The sequence below is a fragment of the Acinonyx jubatus genome, chromosome B3, assembly GCF_027475565.1.
Source record: "Acinonyx jubatus isolate Ajub_Pintada_27869175 chromosome B3, VMU_Ajub_asm_v1.0, whole genome shotgun sequence".
NCBI lineage: Eukaryota > Metazoa > Chordata > Mammalia > Carnivora > Felidae > Acinonyx > Acinonyx jubatus.
In genome coordinates, this window is record NC_069386.1 from 107,998,280 (window position 1) to 108,020,000 (window position 21,721).

The window sequence follows — 21,721 nt, forward strand, 5'->3', positions numbered from 1 at the left end:
TAAATGCGACAGCCTGTTGTTCAGGGTTTCACTGTGCGTTCACTTTTTATCCTTGCTTTCACATCGACCAATGACCTGTGTCATACACCCCCCTTTCCTACTTTTACCAAGTAAAGGAGTGGGTCTGGAATAGTGTAGAATCCCTTAGGTTTAAAGCCTGTAATTCTTCACTGAATTGCAGGTTATGCTCTTTTTTGATGGTTATCTTACACTGTCTGCACTTTGTGGTTTAGTGTGATAATTTTTTTTTTTTTTTAGTTTAAGTTTATTTATTTATTTTCAGAGAGACAGAGACAGTGTGAGTGGGGGAGGGGTAGAGATAGAGGGAGAGAGAGAGAATCCTAAGCAGGCTCCGCACTGTGAGCACAGAGCCTGACTCGGGGCTCGAACTCACAAAACCGTGAGATCATGACCTGAGCTGAAACTGACAGCCGGATGCTTAGCTGACTGAGCCACTCGGCACCCGTAGTGTGATAATTCTTACACTGGCTCTGGTGAGTATAATTGACACATGGTAAGCCACACGTTTAGAGTGTGAAATTCGCCATGTTTTTAACTTCTGTGTAGATTTATGAAACCATCTCTCCTTTCAGCCCCTCCCTACACCTGCATTCTCCTGCCCCAGACAGCCAAAGATAGCTTTCTGACTCTATGGATTAGTTGGTATTTTTAGAATTTTACGTAAATGGGATCATATAGCAGGGTCTCTTTTTTGTCTGGCTTCTTTCACTTAGCATAATTATTTTGAGATTCCCCCACATTGCGTGTATCAATGAGTCATTCCTTTTTGTTGCCGAATGGTATTCCACTGTATGGATATGCCCCAGTTCGTTCGTCCATATACCCATTGATTGGCATTTGGCTTTTTTTTTTTCTTCCAGTTTTTGACTATTAAAAATAAAGCTACTGTGAACATTATACAGTCTTGTGTAGGCATCTGCTTTTATTTCCCCAAGGTAAGTGTTTAGGAGTGGAATGGCTGGATCACATGGTAAATCTATGTTTTGGAGTGGTTATACCATTGTACATTCCCAAAGTTGTGTGCGAGACTTCTACATCCTTGCCAACACTTGGTATGGTCAGGCTTTTCATAGACTTCTACTAGAGATGTAGTGGTATTCTCAGTGTGGTTTAAATTTGCATTTCCCTGATGACTAATGATATGCTTATTTCCCACCCATATATCTTCATTATTGAGGTTTCTGTGTATATTTTTTGCCCATTTTTTTTTATTGGGTTGGTTGTTTCCTTATTATTGAGTTTTGAGAATTCTTTATATATGTATACATATATATACTTATTTATTTTTAAGAAAGAGAGAGAGAGCGTGCACACAAGCAGGGCAGGGGAGGGGCAGAGAGAAAGAGGAAGACACAGGATCTGAAGTAGGCTCCAGGCTCTGAGCTGTTAGCACAGAGCCCAATGCAGGGCTTGAACTCACGAACCAAACCATGAGATTACGACCTGACTGGAAGTCAGAAACTTAACCAACCGAGCTGCTCAGGAGCCCCACTTTTTTTTTTTTTTTTAATTTTTTACAAATTATTTTTGAGAGAGAGAGAGGGTGACAAAGGATCTGACACAGGCTCCATGCTGACAGCAGAGAACCTGATGTAGGGCTTGAACTCATGAACCTGGAGATCAGATCTGTGCTGAAGCCAGATGCTTAACCAACTGAGCCACCCAGGTGTCCCCCCACGGATTCTTTATATTTTCTAGAAACAAGTTCTTTATCAGATACATTATTTGCAAGAGTTACTTTCAGTCTATTCCTCGTCTTCTGTTCTCTTAACAGTATCTTTGAAGATCAGAAGTTTTAAATTGTAATGAAGTCCAATTTATCAATTTATTCTTTTATGAACTGTACTTTTGATATGGTACCTTGAGAAATTTTTGCCTAACTCAAGGTGACAAAGATTTTTTTCTAAGAGTTATAAAACTCTTAGGAAAGCTCTATCAAAGAATGTAAACCTATAAACTTTTCATTTTACATTTAGGTCAGTTTGCTTTGAGTTAATATTTTTTACAGAGGGAAACGTGGGCTGAAGTTTACCCTACTGCTGCTGGGAACCCTTGGCGATTTCTAGAGACAGGTAATGTATGGCGGCGATGTCTTGTGTGTGTTAGGGGTTGGGGGGTGGGCGGCATTTGCTGTTGGCATCTAGTGGGTCAAGACCAGGGATGCTGTTCAGGAACCTATGGTGAACAGGAGAGATCCTCTAAACAAAAAACCATTGCGACAAAACGTCAGTAGCGCCAAGGTTTAGAAGTCTGTCACTTTAATTGACCTTTTCGATGAACCAGCTATTGGTTTTATTGATATTCTCTTTTGTTTTTCTGTTTTCTATTTAATTGACTTTTCATTCTGATCCTTGTTATTTCCTTTCTTCTGCTTCCTTTGGGTGTAATTTGCTCTTCTTATTCTAGTTTCTTTAGGTCACTGATTTTGTGACTGTTTTTCTTTTGCTGTATAGATGTTTAGTGCTGTACATTTCCTCCCGGGTACTGTTTTAGTGACATCTCACAAATTTCGATACGGTGTGATTCTATTTTTATTCAGTTCAAAAGACTTTAAAACTTTGTTGTTGTTGTTGTTATGTTCTCGGACCCTGAGTTACCCAGCAGTATATTGCTTGGTTTCCAAATATTTGTGGATTTTCCAGAGATCTTTCTGCTGCTGATTTCTAATTCAATTCCATTGTTGTCAAAGAGCCGTACTTTGTGTGGCTCAAATCATTTTACGTTTATGGAGAATTATTTTATAGCCCAGAATATAATTTCTTTAAGTAAATGTCTCATGTGCACTTGAACAGAGTGTGTATTCTAATCGCACCATGTCAGAGGAATATCAACAGGACTTATCCCTGTTCAGGTTAACCTTGATCACCTGGCTGAGGTACTATTTGTCAGGGTTCTCCCCTGTAAAGTTACTTTTTTTCTCCCCCTTCTGTACGTACTTTTTGGTAAGGGAGTCACTATGTGCAGCTCATGCTTAAAGAGTGGAGAGTTATGCTTCACTGCCTTGAAGAGTGTTACTTTTTTATCCAGTGTGATGAACTCTGTCTGTTAATTGGGTTGTTTAGACCATTTATATTTTAAGTGATTATGAATATGGTTAGGTTTAGATCTAGAACCTTCCTATATGTTTTCTGCTTTTTTCATCTGTTCTTTATTCCTTTTTTCTCCTTTTTGGTCTTTGTTTTTTTTTTTTTTCTTTTTTCTTTTTTTTTTTTTACTATTTTTGTATATAGTAAAGGATAGAAAATTTTTGTATATAGTAAAGATATCCTTTTTTGGCTTATTAGCTATCATTCTCTATTTTGTTACTTTAGTGGCTGCTTTAGGGTTTATAGTATACACTTTTTTTTTTTTTAACGTTTATTTATTTTTGGGACAGAAAGAGACAGAGCATGAACTGGGGAGGGGCAGAGAGAGAGGGAGACACAGAATCGGAAGCAGGCTCCAGGCCCTGAGCCATCAGCCCAGAGCCTGATGCGGGGCTCAAACTCAAGGACTGTGAGATCGTGACCTGAGCTGAAGTCGGACGCTTAACCGACTGAGCCACCCAGGCGCCCCTAGTATACACCTTTAACTTACACAGTTTACCTTCAAGTGTTATAATCCCATCTCGTGTATGGATGAAAAACCCTGTTTGTAATAGTATATTTCCATTACTCTCCTCTTGACCTTTGTGTTATTGTCATATATTTAAAGAAGTAGTGAAATTCAGAAATCAGAACATAGTTCATTTTCTTTAAAAAAAATTTTTTTTTTTAGGGGCACCTGGGTTGCTCAGTCGGTTAAGCGTCTGACTTCAGCTCAGGTCATGATCTCACAGTGTGTGGGTTCAAGCCCCACATTGGGCTCTGTGCTCACAGCTTGGAGCCTGCTTCGGATTCTATGTCTCCCTCTCTCTCTGCCTCTCCCCTGCTCATGCTCTGTCTCTCTCTGTCTCAAAAATAAACATTTAAAAAATTAAAAAAAATTATTTTTTAATGTTTATTTTTGAGAGAGAGAGACAGAACGTGAGCAGGGGAGGGGCAGAGAGAGACGGAAACATAGAATCTGAAACAGGCTTCAGGCTCTGAGCTGTCGGCACAGAGCCCGATGTGGGGCTCAAACTTGTGAACCGTGAGATCATGACCTTAGCCGAAGTCAGCGCTTAAGCGACTGAATTGCTTAGACGCCCCAGCATAGTTCGTTTTCTTACACTAAATCTGCTGACTTGCCATGGAGCAGATCATTGCTATGATGCAAAGATACTTCAGGAAACTGGAGGGTATTAGAACATTCATAACACCCGGACTTGGAGAACTCTCCAGACAGGCACTGCAGAGCGTGTTGTGCTTCTTTTCTTTCCTCTGGGAAATATTAGGAGGAAGAAGGTGGATGGGGAAAAGGAATCAGTCCACCTGTGCTGATATTTTCCAGGCTCTGAGAAACTTCAAAACATGAGTTTGGAAGCATTCCTTTCTTTGGATGGTGTGTGAGATGAAAAGTACTCGGTTATAGCTCCTCAGGTCAAAGTAACGCATTTGACAAAAGTGAACCTCAAGTTTCTGCTTGTCAGAGTCCATATTGGATTGAAAACTCCAGTCTGAGGGACGCCTGGGTGGCTCAGTCAGTTAAGCGTCTGACTCTTGATTTTGGCTTAGGTCATGACCTCTCAGTTCCTGAGATTGAGCCCTGTGCTGGCAGCATGGAGCCTGCTTAGGGTTCTCTCTTTCTTCCTCTCTCTGCTCCCCCGCCCCTCCTCTCAAAGTAAATAAATAAACTAAAAAGAAAAAAAGAAAACTCTAGTCCGAGATGCAGCTCTTGGATCTCTCTAGAATTTGCCATCTACTTGTTGCTCTGGTTCCAGCTGACTTTTGGTCTTGCTTTGAGTATCGCCAGTGTTTGCTGTTGGTCGTCACTGAGTAGCTTCTGTCTATCCGGGTATGCAAATGTGTCCCTATTCTGAATATTAACACACTGGCAAACACTTGACTCTAAATGAGTGGGAAAACTCCATTCACTCAACAAGTTAATTTATCTTGTAAATATTTATTGAATCTGGACTCTGGAACATTTCTGAAAATTTATGTCCCTTGCTCTTAGAAAGGCAATTGTCCAATAGGGGCAAGGCCCACACGCAGAGGAGCATGGAATCCAGTGTGGTAACTGGTGACCCTGCAAAGGAGACACGAACAGGGCAATGGGAGTGAGCTTAACACAGTGCTTGCCTGATTGTGTTCTGGGGACCAGCAGCATCCATTCTACTGAATCGGAAACCTTGAGGGGGCGGGGATGGGGGGCGGCGGCAGTCTTTGTTTAACAAGCCATCCAAGGGATTCTGATGTACGCTCTCAAGTTTGTGAACCACTGGCATAGAGGATTAGATGATCTCTGAGATTTTTTTCACACCTCCAAAATTCTAGGAGTATGATTTAGAAATGTGATATTTACTCCATTGTCCTTCCCTGCCCACCCCCCCCCTTATGCTCTAACAATTTATGAAGTGCATCACCTTAGTTCCAATGTGTGTTTTTATTACTCGGTTTCCCCTCTTGTATCCATTATTCATTATGAAGTACGGTATTGGTGTCAATGATTCCTCATTATGTTTCCTCACGTCTTTGCCTCCTTACAGATGACAGCCAGCCTACAAAGAACAGCACTTGTGCCACGGAATATCAGTCCATAAAATACCAAGTCCTTCCTTACTAAAAGTTAGCTCACTGCTAATTAAGGGTTTTCTCCCATATCATTTAGATTAGGAGCCATTGTGAAGTGCTTTGGGTATACGGGGTTGTATGTGTCTCCACGTATTTCCCAGTGGGCACCATTGCTTTCCTACGTAGTGTCATGTTCGCCAATGTGAGTTGACGGTTTCCAAGGCTAAGCCACATCTGAGGGTTTTGTAGCCAGGGATGTCCAAGGCATTTATTGCCCCACCGTTTGTGTGTTTGTTTCTTTCTTTCATAAGAGTATATTTGAGAGAGGAAGAGACAACGTGAATCGGGAAGGGGCAGAGCGAGAGGGAGAGAGAGTCCCAAGCAGGCTCCGCAGCCCAGTGCGGGGTTCAAACCCACAAAACTGCAAGATCATGACCCGAACAGAAACCAAGAGTCAGACACTCAGCTGAGCCACCCAGGAGCCCCAACGCCTCACAGCGTTGGGTAGGGGCGCCCGGGTGGCTCAGTCAGTTAAGTGTCTGACTTCAGCTCAGGTCATGACCTCACGGTTCGTGAATTCGAGCCCCGCGTCATGCTATGTTTCTCAAAAATAAATAAACGTTGAAAAAAAAAATAAAAGGAGTGTTGGCACTGATGAGGTGTCATGTAAAACATTAATTGCTATGTGGGTAAAACAGAAACTCAATTGTGAAGTTATGTCTGACACTGGAGCAGTAGTAAATTGGATTTTATTTTTATTTATTTAGTTTTAAAATGTTTATTTATTTATTTTGAGAAAGAGAGAGACTGAGAGCACGTGGGGGGGAGGGTCAGAGGGACAATCCCAAGCAGGCTCTGTGCTGTCAGCATGGAGCTCGAACCCACAAACTGTGAGATTGTGACCTGAGTGGAAATCAAGAGTCGGGTGCTATACTGACTGAACCACCCAGGTGCCCCGTTAACTGGATTTTAAAAAAACGTTATTACGAAAATTTTCACGTATATTCAAAAGCAGAGATCATAGTGAAATGAACTCCTGTGTCAATAGTACTCAATATCAGTAATTATTAAATCCTGCCAATGTGGTCCTACCTGTATGTACCTTCACCTACCCCCCCCCCATGCTGGATTATTTTGAAGTAAATTCCACATATATTATTTCATCCGTAAGTAATTAGATTTTAAATTATTTGAGCTGTTAAGATGCTAGAGAGAAATATGAAACTGAATCACAAATAGGCATTTCATGGTTACACATTAAATTATAGATCCAGTTTATCTGGAGTTCACTTACACAAAAGGTAAAACAGAACAGTTGTGTGGAGACGTGTACATAGATTCCTATCAAAATTTACTAAAAATAAATATACTGGCTATATCAGTGAATACATTCTTTTTTTTTTTTTTTTTTTAATTTGAGAGAGAGAGAGAGAGAGAGAGAGAGAGTCAGTCTTGAACAGGCTCCACTCTCAGCTCAGAGCCTGACACTGGGCTCGACCTCACGACTCTGGGATCATGAACTGAGCCGAATTCAAGAGTCGACGCTTAACTGACTGAGCCACCCAGGCACCCCATTAGTGAGTACATTCTATCTGAATATTTTATAAACCTTCATTATCATGATAGCAACATATACATGATACTTATAGATAATATTCCAGAAGAGTAAGAAAGAATACAAACCCACATACTGCCAAAATTGAAATATTTTGCTTGAAGGGGAACCTTTAATTTGAAAGGCATGTTTTGGGGGAGGGAGGTATCAGAAGAAAGTTTGTAGATCTCTAGGCAGATTTTTAGTGTATTTAAATTAAAAATTCTCACTATTCATTTTAGCAATTCTGTTGCTTTTTTTGAAAAGGTATTGGGTCGTCTGCGTGGCTCAGTCTGGTTAAGGTCTGACTTCGGCTCGGGTCATGATCTCGCGGTTCACCAGTTAGAGCCCCTCGTAGGGCTCTGTGCTGACAGCTCGGAGCCTGGAGCCCGTTTTGGATTCTCTGTCCCCTTCTCTCTTTGTCCCTCCTCCCCGTGCTCGCTCTCTCTCTCTCTCTCTTTCTCTCTCTCTCTCTCTCTCTCAAAAAAAAAAAAAAATTAAAAATTTCTTAAGAAAAGAAAGGAAAAGGTATTTAACATTTACGGATGAACAATACATCTTAACAAAAATCCACTCACCTTAGTCCATGTGCCACGCACAGTCTTTTCATTGACACTAGAGCTCAATTTCGTTAGAGCTCAGGCTGCAGGACACTTCATGTTTGGGGTCGGGGGAGGTGTGTGTGCAGAGTTAATCCATGCAGACAGACCACCTGTTTCCTCCTGCTCTGGCTTTGCGGTACAAGTTGGGGTACCTTGAGGAAAAGATGATTGTATTACAGCTGAGATCTTCAGGTTTGGCTACTTCTGTGTGATACAGCAATTAATGGGTCATACCGTAGAAAGTGGCTAAGTTTTGTTTAAAAAACAATTTCGTTAGGGGCGTCTGGGCGGCTCGGTCAGTTAAGTATCCAACTTTGGCTCAGGTCGTGATCTCAGGGTTTGTGAGTTGCAGCCCTTTCATCGGGCTCTGCGCTCACAGTGCAGAACCTGCTTGAGAATCACTCTCCCCCCCTCTCTCTTTCTGCCCCCTCCCCTGCTCACTGTCTCTCTCTTTCTCAAGATAAATCAAAATAAAAGGAAATTAAAAAAATAAAAAAGATTTAATTACTCAGAAGTAATTTTTATCTTAAGTATAAATTGAAGCAAAAGAAACAAAATAAATAGACTGCTTCCCATGCCCCCAAGACAAATAACAAAGGAAAAATCCCCCTACAACTTAAATGCATGGAAGCTGTTAGTACTATGGTAGGTTACAGCCAACATACGATGGGATCTTTTGCTACACTTGATCTTAGCCAAAAGGCCGAGAAGTGATTGATGAGATCGTTTGCTAGAATAATGCATGCTACAGCTTTTAGTTCAAAATTTTGAACTAGTGATTCAGAAAGAATAAAAAATAAAGGAATGCCTACTGTAAATTCTGGTTTTAAAACTGTTAAAGGTGTGTTTTATTATTTACACTTGTATGTTGACAGGAAAAATGGGTCACAAGTGTTCTCTTGAATATCCTTTCTAATCATCTCATGACACTGAGTAAGAATTTTTCCTTTGTTAATAGACTTTTGTTTAAAAGAAAGTCTGTCACCTTTGTAGTCTTTGTACTTTCTTTCATGATGGGAAGCTTTAACTTAGTTGTGTAATAATTAATTTTATAGGTAGTGTTTAGTCCAGAACTGGTTATGATTCCTTCTAGGCCAGATGAAAAGAAACTCCAGAATGTTTATAACCACAGGTTGATGATTTGGTTACAAGACTGTTGGTGATGCTTTCTGAGACTTGGAAAGTAAGCTTGCCCCTTTCATGAGTCATCATGTTGTCTCCCAGTTGGCTATGTGTTTTCTTAGTTACTGCTGCTGATTTCAGGTTTGAGCAGGACAAGTAGGTTTTGGAATGATCCAACATATTCTTTAGGTTATACATGCCTGTTAAACCTTATAAACTGACTTAATGTTGTATGTTCCGTGAAGAAGGGAAGATTTGATAGTCTGCCTGTCCCTGTCTTCCAAATTATTATTATTTTTTTCTGATTTGCTTTTCAGGGGTTTGGGGGTGGGGGTAGGAAAAGAGAAAAGTGAATCTGGGAGACTGTCAATATGCTTGTTTATGACCCCGGACGAGAGCAGAGCCAAAATGGCCTCTATGTGCTGATAGGATAAAATATAATTTACTGGAGTCCTAGTCTTGGGGAATAGTCCCACGTGTATAAGTACTAAAAGAACGAGGGATTTTTGGAAATGGCTGTGGTATAATGTAATGGTTAAGAGCGTGGCTTCTGAGGTCAGACTGACTTTGGTTCAGATCCTGGCTTTGCCATACACTAGCCGTATCACTTTGGAGAAATTATATAACCTCTCTGAGTAGAGTTTCCTCGTCTGTAAAATGGAGGCCAAAATACCCCTTACCTTAAAGGAGTGTTGTGAATGTTACTGAGGTAATACACATAATGGATAGTACACTGTTGCTGAATACTACAGAACACACTGTAATAAATGCTAGTTACATTCAGTTCAAGGGTGCAGTGAACAGGGTCTGAGTGTCAGGTGTTTAGGGGGCAATCAGAAGTGAGCAGATATGGCCCCTGTCCTTTAGGAGCTGGGGGAGATGGCCTTGTCAATGAATTACTCTAGTATGATCCAGAATGAAAGAAGGGCAGGCCAAGGGCTGTAGGTGCATTAAGTCAGTGGTAATCAATGCCTACTTTGGGGGAAGTTAGCACTAGTCTTGTAGAACATTGACATTAGATTTGGGTGGATAGCCAGGTCTAGAATGTAGAGTAGGGCTTTTGTGGGTGGAGAATGGAGGAGAGTAGATTGGAGGCTGAAGAAGAGCATAAAATAAAGCACAGGGCTCACGGCAAGATGCGGGGGGAGAGGTCTCGATAGATGCTTCCTCGTTAGATCTTGGGGACGTTTGAACACATAAATAGACTATATTCTTGTCAGTAGGGAACCAAGCTTGGTGTGAACTCTGTTTCAGGATAATGTTCTGAAAGACGTATTGGAGAGGCAGGGAGTCCAATTACAAGGTATTTTGAGAAATCCAGTTGAGTGATGAAGAAATTCGGAGGACAGAGTCAGAAGGTATTGAAAGGAGGTGGAAGAGAGAGAGTTCTGAATTAGGTGCCTGGGGTGCCTGGGTGGCTCAGTCAGTTCAGCATCTGACTTCAGCTCACGTCATGATCTCACGGTTCACGAGTTCGAGGCCCGCATCGGGCTCCATGCTGACAGCTGGGAGCCTGGAGCCTGCTTGGGATTCAGTGTCTCCCTCTCTCTCTCTGTCCCTCCCCCACTCACACTCTGTCTCTCTCTCAAAAATAAAAACATTAAAAAAAAATAAAGACAATTCATTTCTTAAACAAACAAACAAATAAACAAGGTGCTGCAGAGAATGTTGGTGCCATTAGTTGAGAGAGAGAAAACACAGGAGGATCAGGTGGGAGACAATGGCTGGTCTTGGTGGTAGGGTGGGGTAGTGTGCCCCACCTAGCTGGCAGTTAGGAATTTAATTCTTCAAGAAAGAAGCTAGCGTTGTGCACTATGTCTCAGATTTTATGCTAAGCATCTCCAGAAATCATTATGGGAGGCAAATAGTATTTTCATTGATGAAGAAATAGTTCAGAAGAAGTCTGATGTTATTTGAACATTCACTTGCATTGCAAAGCACTTCTCACTTTTATCTTCCTCGTCAGGCTTTTTGGAGCAAGAGGCAAACCAGGGCTGGAAAGAATGAGGTGTGTGAGCACTGAAGACTGCTCTCTCTGTGGCACTGTTCATCATTTCCACATTCAGCCTCCCATTACATAGTCTCTACCTTGCGGAGAGAATAGGAGAGAATAACCCTCTCACTGGGAGATTTCCCTTTGTTACTTGAAGAATGTCGGGGGAGTTCCACTCCCAATCTTCTCTCGCAAGGTCTGATACTCATTTCCTTTTAGAGCTGCTTGAAGGTTGAAGTCCTTCAAGATTTTTTTCCCTCTTGCTTCTGATGAAATGGAAACATTTGGGTAGGAAAGGGTGAATGAACACTTTATAAAACGAGTCTTGCTTTAGTTGGGTTAGAGAGGAGCAGAGAGAATGATAGTCTTAATGTTATCCCCTGTGTCAGGTGATGAAATGTGTTCTCTCAATGTCAGGCTCGTGGATGCAGATTAAACATGAAGTCTGGTAAGACTTTGTGCATTTCTTTACATATTTTGTGTGTGTGTGTGTCTGTGTTCTTAACAAAAATCCAACAACACAAATATTAAAAAGCAAAAGCTCTTCCTCATGCTATTTTCACTTTCCATTCCTGCAGTCCCTGTCCCTAGAGATCACCACTGTGGACAATCTTATGTTTATACCATTTGAGTCTTTCTGAACACTCGGAACCCTGGCAGTGATTAAGCAGAGTCGCTAGAGTTTGTGCTTTTCCTTTGTCACTTCAATATTTGGTATCAGGGTTTATTACTGAGATTTCATAACTAGGAGTTCTTTATACTGTGTTCTGAAAGCCTTTTGTCATGAAATTTAACTTAAGTTAAATGCTAGTGGATCCTCTTTCAAATCAGTGATGTACCTATGATTGGAATTTAGAGACCTTGATCTCATTTGTTGCTAAACCAGTTCTGTTAGTTAATTTATTACACAAGTTTGCCAGTTAGCTGCAACAGTGGGCAAAAAAACATGCTTCGTCTTATTTATTTATTTATTTTAAAGAGGAGAAAGGGCAGGAAGAGCTGAGAATTGAAACCAGCAAAGGTCCATTTTAGTTCTGTCACTGGATTGATCTGTTAATTACTTCCTCTGTTGAATTCTCAGATAGATGCGCTCTGGCAAATTTCTCTAACAGAATCATGGGATAAGTGAGTACGTTAGCTATATCTTGCCCGTTAGGAAGTTTCTTTTAAGGACACTGAGTTTGGATCCTGCAGCAAGCCTGGCCAGTGGCTTGCTGATGATCTTGAGCAAGTTACTTTCCTTCTCTGTTTTCCTAAGTGGGGTAGATCGTGTTTGTCTTATGGACTTGTGAGGATTAAAGAGATGGTACATGTATCTGCCATAAATTAAGTACTAAATAAATATTAACTATTATTACTGTTTTACCGTTAGTACCAAAAAGAGAATCTACAATTTTGGCCGCCTGTGTAAGAATTCACCTGGTCTTACTTTCAAGCTATAACAAAGGGGAAGGCTCTGCTCATGGTTTTTTTTTTTTTTTTTTTTTCCCCTTTTAAGTTTATTTATTTATTTTGAGAGAGACATTGAGCACCAGTGGGGGGAGAGTCAGAGAGAGGGAGGCAGAGTAGGAGGGGGAGAGAGAGAGAGAGAGAGAGAGAGAGAGAGAGAGAGAGAGAATATTCCATCTCTGTGCTAACAGCCCAGAGCCTGACACGGGGCTCGAACTCATGAACTGTGAGATCGTGACCTGAAACGAAATCAAGAGTCAGACCCTCAAATGACTGAGCCACCCAGGGACCCCACTGCTATTTCACTTTTATAGCACTGAAAATTGTCAGCAGGAATGGGCAAATAGTGAGATTGAGATATCTTTTCAAACAGGTAGAAATCTCAGTGCCTCTCTTAGGTGGTCAGCTTCCCAACTAAGGAAATTGGAGAAGCTTCCACCGAAGGATTACACAGAGACTTTGTATTGCCTTAGTGGTCTTCTCAAGATCTGTTGGTATTTCCAGTTCTGGTACACCCAAGAAAATATCATTAGAAAGATAAGAAACATTTTTGGGGGAGTGTTCTAATTGTTCACGGATGAGGAGGAAACGACTTAGATGGTGTTTCTTTTTGAGGGTGTTTTATGTTCTGTGTGTTTTAGAGGAACAGGTCAGGGATATTTCCATGGAGAAGGCTTGGAGAGAACAAAAAAATATTTCTTAGAAATCTCAAAATGTAACCTGAAATCCCATGAAAAGAAAATTTTGTAATTTTAATAATCCGAGTTATGGAGGTAAAGGGTCAGAAGGATTATTTATGTTTTAGCAAATTTATTTTCACAGAGAAATACATAATTTCTAAATATTTTAATGAATTAAAAGATATACTAAAGAAAATGTGATCTCAGGGGCACCTGGCTGGCTCAGTGAGTAGAGCATGTGACTCTTGATCTTGGGGTTGTAAATTCAGGCTCCACATAGGGTGTAGAGATTACTTAAAAATAAAATCTTAAAAAAAGAAAAAGAAAAAGTGATCTCAGAACTAGAATTAGGGTGTTTGTTTGTTTGTTTGTTTGTTTAAGTAGGCTCCATGACCAGTGTGGAGCCCAAAGCAGGGCTTGAACTCAAGACTCTGAGATCAAGACCAGAGCTGAGATCAAGTTTAATGCTTAACCGACTGAGCCACCTTGGTGCCCCAAGTTTCATTTTGCTTTGTTTTGTTTTTTAAAGCTGGACAAATTTCTAATAGCGTCATCGCACATGTTATAAGTAACAACAAAGATAATTTAGTATACACAGAAGTTCATTCTGTTCTTTCCTTGAAATGATGTGACCTCAGATCAGATTGGAAAATTGTGTCCACAAAATTGGCAAATATGTATCTTTAGGGAAAACTCAAATCTGGTTGTTTCTCTTCAGGTGAGAAACTTCTGAAATGTTTAGAAATGAAAAGGACACTAGTTTGCAAGCTCTCTAGCAAGTCACAAGGGAAGCTTGGAGGAGGGAAGCTCTCACAGTTTGAAGTTCTGCTATTTCAGAAACCAAATCTGTTTTTCAGAGACACCCTCTGTTTCCTTGGTTGCTTGCTTCAGCAACTTTTTAGCAAATGAATACCTGCTAAAGAGTTGCACTGCTGGCTGGCACCCTAGAAAAAACAACTTCTAAATCACACAGCTGTTAATTTTCAGCTGTGTGGGGTGTGTGTGTGTGTGTGTGTGTGTGTGTGTGTGTGTGTGTGTGTGTTGTTTTTTGTTTTTGTTTTTCCCATGGCTACTTTACCACTAGCCAGTCAGAATGCTAAGACTTATTGGTTGGGTAAGATTGGGTGTCAAGTATTTAGTTAGAACTCCCTGTTCATCAGCACAATTGCCCAGTAATGAAGGGCTCTTTGGAAGTGAAGAGTTAAGGAGAAACACGAACTCAAAAAGAAGATAAAGGAGCTCTATTTTGGGGGCGGTTTGAATTTGTTAAAAATTCTCCTAGGACAATTTCCTCAAAATTCTAGTATGAAAATCATAATCTAAAATGGTTAGAAGAAATGTCATTTTTTAAAAGTCATAGTGCTTTCTTAAAATTTTATATACTAGAATCTGTGATCTACTTATTGAAATCTACAATGTTTGGGGCGCCTGAGTGGCTCAGTGGGTTAAGCGTCTGACTTTGGCTCAGGTCATGATCTCACAGTTCGTGGGTTTGAGCCCCGTGTCAGGCTCTGTGCTGACAGCTCAGAGCCTGGAGCCTGCTTTGGATTCTGTGTCTCCCTCTTGCTCTCTGCCCCTCCCCTGCTCCCACTCTCTCTTTCTTTCAAAAATAAATAAACATTAAAAAAAATGTAAAAAAATCTACAATGTTTTACCAAGTGATATAAGGATTTGCTCATTATTTGCTTTGTCACTGTGCAAGTCTTGGTAAATTATTGAATATAGTTGGACTGTAGGAACTACAGGGGAACCCTTTCCTCTACGATGAGTCTTGGTGGTATATGATATAATGGTCTGTCATAGGAGAGATCAAAAATTGAGTGAAAACAATATCATTTCTAAGATACCAATTATGAATTCTAATCCTGGGTTTATCCCTGACAGTTGTATATCCTTGAATAAATCATTAACGCTAAGGGTCTCAGTTTTCCCCACCTTAGGAGTATCATGATCATGTAAAATAACCTATAAGCACAACCAGATACAAAGTATGTTTTATTCTGGATCGATCTTTACTGATAATCCTTGCTTTCCCCTCCTAGACCTAGCCAGCCAGCTCTTAGGGGTCTACGATCGTCACGAACGACAGCAAAGGACAGAGGGTGATGGGATTAAGAATCATTCCTGCAGTGGGGCGCCTGGGTGGCTCAGTTGGTTGAGTGTCCGACCGGCTTAGATCATGGTCTTGCGGTTCGTGAGTTCGGCCCCGAGTCGGGCTCTGTGCTAACAAACAGCTCAGAGCCTGGAACCTCCTTCGGATTCTGTCTGTCTCTCTCTCTCTCTCTCTCTCTCTCTCTCTCTCTCTCTCTCCCCCCCCCCTCCCCTGCTCGTGCTCTGCCTCTCTCTGTCTTTCAAAAATAAATAAATGTTAAAAAAAAAAATCATTCCTGCGGTAACTTTAAAATGTGTATGTGCCATCCATAAGGAGTTAAGTCTTGTCTCATAATTTATACCACTTGCACAGAGGCAGTAGTGTGGGCTGTTTTGTTAGAGTGCAGAGACATCCACAGCCATCGTGTTGAATTCAGTTTAGCATTTTAGAGCTGAATGCTACCCAGTCCTCTTATTTCACTGAAGGGGAGCCAAGATTCAGGGACAGCACGGTCCCACAGGTAATTGATAGAACAGGAATAAAACTGCTGTCTCCAGATGTCTGGCTCCAAGCTCTTGCTGTCCTATGCAGGCGTATGTATATTTACATTGTTATATATTATTTAAGACCTATGAAGTGTTATCAATCATCTGACAGTAAGTATTTACGTGCTTTAGCATCTTACTTAGGAGAGAGACAAAATATTGCTAACCTGGTTGTGACCCCTTCCTCCTCAGAGGTGAGTTTGGGATTCATTTCATTACAATTTTGCTGCCTACGAATGTTAAGGGTGATTTTCAAAGTATTTCACAACCGATAGTGTGTGGACATTGCCACTCGTGTTGGATGCTGGCCATAAACCACAGATCAGCCCTGCCAAAGTGTACTGGCTAAATATCATGGGCTCCTAAGCATTTTTGTTTTTTGAATGGAAGCTCACCCAATGTGGCGCTTGAACTCAGGACCCTGATCAAAAGTCACATGCTCTACCCATGGAACCAGCCAGGCGTCCCTCCTAAGCAATATTTTTTTGAGATCGCACATAGGTGGCACCATTCTGTATGCATTCTCCCGCAAGTTGCTTTTTTCCCCCTCAACTTTACATTTGTGGGCTATGTCCATATTGATATGTGTAATTCTGACTTATTCATTTCCATTGTTTAATATTCTGTTGCATGAATATGTCACGGTTTACTTATCCATTCACTTATTTTTGGATATTTAGTTTTTTAAAATCCTTTTTCAGGACTCACCGTTCCTATCCTTTGCTTATTTTCCTGTTAGGTTGTTTGTCTTTTCCTTATTGTTTTGTGAGTATAATATTTTTGTATTTTTTTGGAAACTATTATTTAATAAACAAATAACATTAACATCTCTCCTTAAGCTACATAAAACCTAGCATAGCTTTGCCTTTCCAATATTATTGGACCCATATACAGCTATTCACATTTGAAAAGGGTTTTTCAATATCCCCTTATCAGATTGATGTCAAGTACACCCATGGAATTGTCTGAGTGTTAATATGCCTGTGTTTGTAGATAATGAACATATTCCTTTATGTGAAATGGATTTGGCACAGTCTTAACATCCTTGATTATGACGATTGATTTTATTTCCCCACATTTACATGGTCATGCAGGTGAACCTCATTATACTCTAAAATGTGGGAGGAAAGCCTTCATGAGAAAGGATAAAATTCTTATTTTTTCCTTTACTAAATAAAGCAGGATAATGGATGGCACCACTTAGTTCACTTAGTGAACCACAGAGGGGCCACAGAATATAAAGGAAACTATAAAGTGAATTGGGGGGATTGAGGCCACAGTTTAGGAATTTCTTTCTAGAACGTTATCTATTTAAACTATCTGGGTTGTTCATGATTTTGGTTCTCTCTCTCTCTTTTGTCCCCCAGTGAATGGTGCCGACTTGACATGCTCGGCCCTCTGTTCTTTTGTCGACTACTTCTATCTGCTCTCTGGAAGGTTATTGTTTTCAAGGATCTTAAGCACTTGGATTAGGACAGTTAAACCTTTCGTTGGCTTGGGAAGTATAATCTTCCTGTTCATTCTGCTTTCCTGGCTTACTTGGTTTCCTCCCTTCCTTATTTCTTTTTACTTACACATCACCTGCCATCCTTCGGAGCATCTAACATTTTGTTCATTTCAGTTTTTTTTTTAACCTACTTTTTGTTGCACAAAAGGACATAAACATGTAAAAGTACTTAGTAATAGAGGTTGCCTTTTCCTGGAGCATCACGTAGCTCCCCCGCCTTATTAGTAGAACAGATCCCCCATAAGCTCCGCCCTCCACCTCTGCACCGCCTCACTCCCACCCTCCCTGCTGTACGTCTCTTTTGTTGTTTCGAGCTAACAAAGTACTGTAATTTGCTGGATGTTGTGGACAGAGGACAGGCGGCCAGGGGGTTCCTGGAAGAATTTCTGTAACCTGCCTGAGCTCTCTTCTCTTAAAAATTGCTGATTAACTGTCTCTTCTGTTTTGGGAATAGCCGGAACTTTGAAGTTCAGAATGTTGTTCAAAACAAAGATGTCTATTTTTAGAGGCAGAAAATATTTTCAGCCCATTTTCCGTAACTGCTTTTTTAAGAAACAAAAACCATGGACTTGAAGCGGGTAATCCCAAAGTGAAAACAAAAATCTTGCTGAAAGAATTAGCGATATATGAACATTTTGAAAACAAGCTGTGTTCTAGTTTCAGCTTTCTCTATTTGCTTGGTCAAAATTAAGCAAAATATTGCTTAATTACCATAGTTGTTCTGAAAATTTCCTCTTCCTTGCAGGTCTTGTCATATAAAATTGATGTAATGAAATAGAAGATAAAAAAAATGTCAAAGGAGAACAGTGTTTAAAGAAACATTGTTAGTACAAAGGTCATGGTGTTAAAACTGGCCGACAGGCAGAGTTCTCCGGACGGTGTCATCTGGGTTAATTTTTATCTTCATGAACACAGGAATAGAAAGAACCTTTTCAAGGCTTTGATTTTGAAAGAATTATGATTTCCTTTTGGGGGCTAATTTTCACTTTATTAGTCCCAGTTTGTAGTAACAACGTCGCGTGCGATGTAGATAAAAATCAAAGATGGGCCTAATGGCACAGACCTTCCTACAAGATCTTTGTGAGCAGAACCAAAACCCCTTACAGATACAAAGGTCTATTTAAAGGTGCACAATAACAATGACAGCATTTTAGGGCTGTCTTCCAACCCTATCACTTCCTTTTTCTAATGGGAAGTTGAGCTTGAAACGGAGGAGGTACACTGATGTTACTGGACCAGTGCACTCAAGCTGTTGCCCGCTTTTGTGGAATCACAGACCTTTATGGGACGTTGCACAAAGGGATTGGTGAAGTGAAAGTACTTTGATTGATTTAGACTAACGGAATAGAAAAAAAAATTGAGTGAGTTAAGAAATACTCAGCAATTGCAGCCAGAACATGGTGGGAGGGGGCGGGGGAAGCCTCGCATTAAAAAAAAAAAATTTTTTTAATGTTTATTTATTTTTTTGAGACAGAGACAGAGCGTGAACGGGGGAGGGTCAGAGAGAGAAGGAGACACAGAATCCGAAACAGGCTCCAGGCTCTGAGTTGTCGGCACAGAGCCCGACGCAGGGCTCGAACTCACAGACCGTGAGATCATGACCTGAGCCGAAGTTGGACGCTCGGCCGACTGAGCCACCCAGGTGCCCCGAAACCTCACATTTTAAACACTAGCAAACAAAACTTTCAAAATATTAACATTTACAGTAAATAGTTTTTTCTGGTTTTTTTGGCATGAATCTTTAAGCAGGTGTGTTTGAGGAGCTAACAGCGTGTCGCCAAGGTGATGCTTGGCTGCTGAGGTGGAAGAGATGGCTGATAGCCTCTCCAGGGTTCCACAGCTCCCAGACTGCACCAGAAGCCTCGGGACGGAAGAGGACTTCTGGCCAAAGTGCCTGTTGCAAGGGGTGTATCTTAGAAGATCTCTCTGTTTGATTTTGCTGTGACGCAGGGAGGTCTGTGGACCAGGATCATCCTGATGATTCTGGTTTAGACTATGATGGACCTGAGGGTCCTGTATTTTTCTTAAGCTGATCCCAAGAATTTGCTACAGGTTGGCCTTAGAAATCTAAAATACCTCATTTTGGGGGGGGGGGACACCTGGGTGGCTTAGTTGGTTAAGTGTTTGACTTTTTTTTTTTTAATGTTTATTTATTTTTGAGAGAGAGAGAGAGAGAGTGAGGGAGGGGCAGAGAGAGAGGGAGACACACACAGAATCCAAGGCAGGCTCCAGGTTCTGAGCTGTCAGCACAGAGCCCCACGTGGGGCTCAAACTCTCACAAACAGCGAGATCATAACCTGAGCCAAAGTCAGACGTTTAACTGACTGAGCTGCCCACGCGCCCCAAGTTTTCGACTGTTGATCTCAGCTCAAGTCTTGATCTCAGGGTTGTGAGTTCAAGCGCTGCATTGGGCTCCACACTGGACATGAAGCCTACTTAAAAAAAAAAAAAAAAAGACATCTCATTTTTTGAGTGTCCTTTCTTCCTTTTCTCCAGTAAGATTTGATAAGGGTTCACACAGGGGTCTGGACTTTCCCAGTTCTCCAAGTGTGGGTACCTTTTGGGTAGATCCTGAGCCCCTAAGGACTTAGAGTAGAGCAAGGCCTGATTTCATTCAAATCTCTGGGGTTCTTCCCACAGCCTCGATGCCAGGATCCTCTTAGAGTCCTGAGGACCCTGCTGGGAACCTGGATAAGAGATTTCCCCAAGTCCTTGTGCTGTTGGTTCTCAAGAGGATCTGGCCGCCCTTGCTTGTGTACTGATTATGGGGCTTCAGGGAAATGGACCTCAATGGCAGTTCCCCTACAACGTGTTCTTTTGTTGGTTCCTAATTCCAGTGTGTGCTGGGGCTGTGTTTTATGAGGGGACAGGTATGCATTTGGTGGCTATGGATCCGGTCGGTTGCTTAAAGCTAATGTAATTGCAGTCGTGGATACCATTATATTTGAATTACTTCTTATTTTCAAACACCAACAAAATACGTTTCTGTCGGCTGCTTTGGTAGTTGTTTTTTATGGTCAGAGAGAGCGAGATAATACAGTTCAGGGCCTCCCAGTGAGTGAGTGGAAGCTTTATCATAAACAGGGTCGAACCGCTGCCTCCGGATGGCCCGTCCGTTACTTGTCCAACAAACCTGTTATCGAGGATAAACATCAGCTCAGAGCCAGAAATCCATCGCTTTGACACCAAAATCAGTTCTGATTGCTGATCTCTAAGGGTGAAAGGGTGCGGGATACATGAATTTGCTGGGCAATTGATTTTCCCTTGGGATAAGAGAAAAACAAAACCAAAATTGCCAGTCACCGAAAATGGCACAGTGAATTATGTCTGGGCTTGGAAAACTTCCAGTCCTATAAATAGATGATGGGAAGCCCTCAGGGAGAGAAAAGAGGCACATCACTGTGTTCATATGTAAAAATAGCAGGCCCTGGCCACTTGAAAAAGAAAAAAAAAACTGGGAAGTCTATAACTTAAACTTCAGTCACAATAGGAACTATGATTCCTGATTGAAACCTCACTTTTTAAGTTTATTACCACTCACGGCCAAAAATTGGATAGGTTAGACACAATAGGTCAAAAGTTTAGCAGGAGGATTTTGGAGGGAAGGATTTGCATAAGCAGGAGGTTTCTGAGAGTTTCCAATCTTGCCGAGAAGCTGTGGGTTTGGTAGACTGCATTCACATTTTGCCTTAATAGAGACTAAGGAAACCATGGGAGTAGAAAGAAGAAGAACCGTTGTAATTTTCATATTTGAATATTGTAATTGAAATAGAACTACAGAACTCTTTGGAAGATCTACCCTCATTCTATCACAGCTCTGATTTTCTGGGCTGATCACGGGATGGTCAAAAAGCCAGTACGTACAGCTGGATATTTACCAACGGTGTTTGGGATCATAGAGGCCGTTTTATTTTTCATAATGAATGTATCCACGTTTTCCTGTGTGTTTATTCCTTTGTTTTCTTATGCTCTGTGTCTACCCCCTCCTGACCCTCCCCTGCCTTTCCCCCACCCCTGTTTCTCATGTCATTTTATGACTGAGTGTCTCACGGCATGGGTTTTTTTTTGTTTTTGTTTTTTTTTGCAGTTTACAGTCTGGGCCATCTGATTTGGCATACATGGTCTTCTCTGGGTGGTGAGTGGGTGGCTGAAAATGAAGGGGCACATGTGGGAACTTGAGTGTGACTCTGCCCTGTGGGGCTGGTGTGTCTGGATCTCATTGGTCTGCACCTGATACCCTCCACACCACCCAGTGAGGCCAGCGGCCCCAGTAACAGGCCTGCGCCCCAGTAACAGGCCTGCGGTGCACGTCCTTACCTCCCGAGGTGGGGAGGTGGGGGGGAAGGTTGGTTAACACCTCTTATATTTGGGGCCACACAGGAATCAAGATAATGATTTGCTGATACCTGTTCTCTCTGGATTTCTGTCCTTTCAACTTCTGCTGCAAGCTCCTTTTTTTTTTTTTTTTTTTTTAAGTCTACTT

At 41.3% G+C, this 21,721-nt stretch overlaps 1 protein-coding gene and 1 pseudogene across 11 annotated transcripts in view; one reads left to right on the forward strand and one right to left on the reverse strand.

Annotated features, from left to right (window-relative positions):
- SYNE2 (spectrin repeat containing nuclear envelope protein 2) overlaps window positions 1-21,721 on the forward strand; it is a 343,315-nt gene that overhangs the window by 4,349 nt on the left and 317,245 nt on the right. Inside the window, exon 1 of one of the 11 annotated variants that reach the window (XM_053224534.1) lies at window positions 7,768-9,033. The exons of the other annotated variants lie outside the window; for them this stretch is intronic. The gene's annotated coding sequence lies outside the window, so the exon portion shown is untranslated. Of the gene's footprint in view, window positions 1-7,767; window positions 9,034-21,721 lie in introns of those variants that run through there. 11 annotated transcript variants of the gene reach the window in all.
- On the reverse strand, window positions 8,344-8,565 carry LOC113601704 (uncharacterized; annotated as a pseudogene).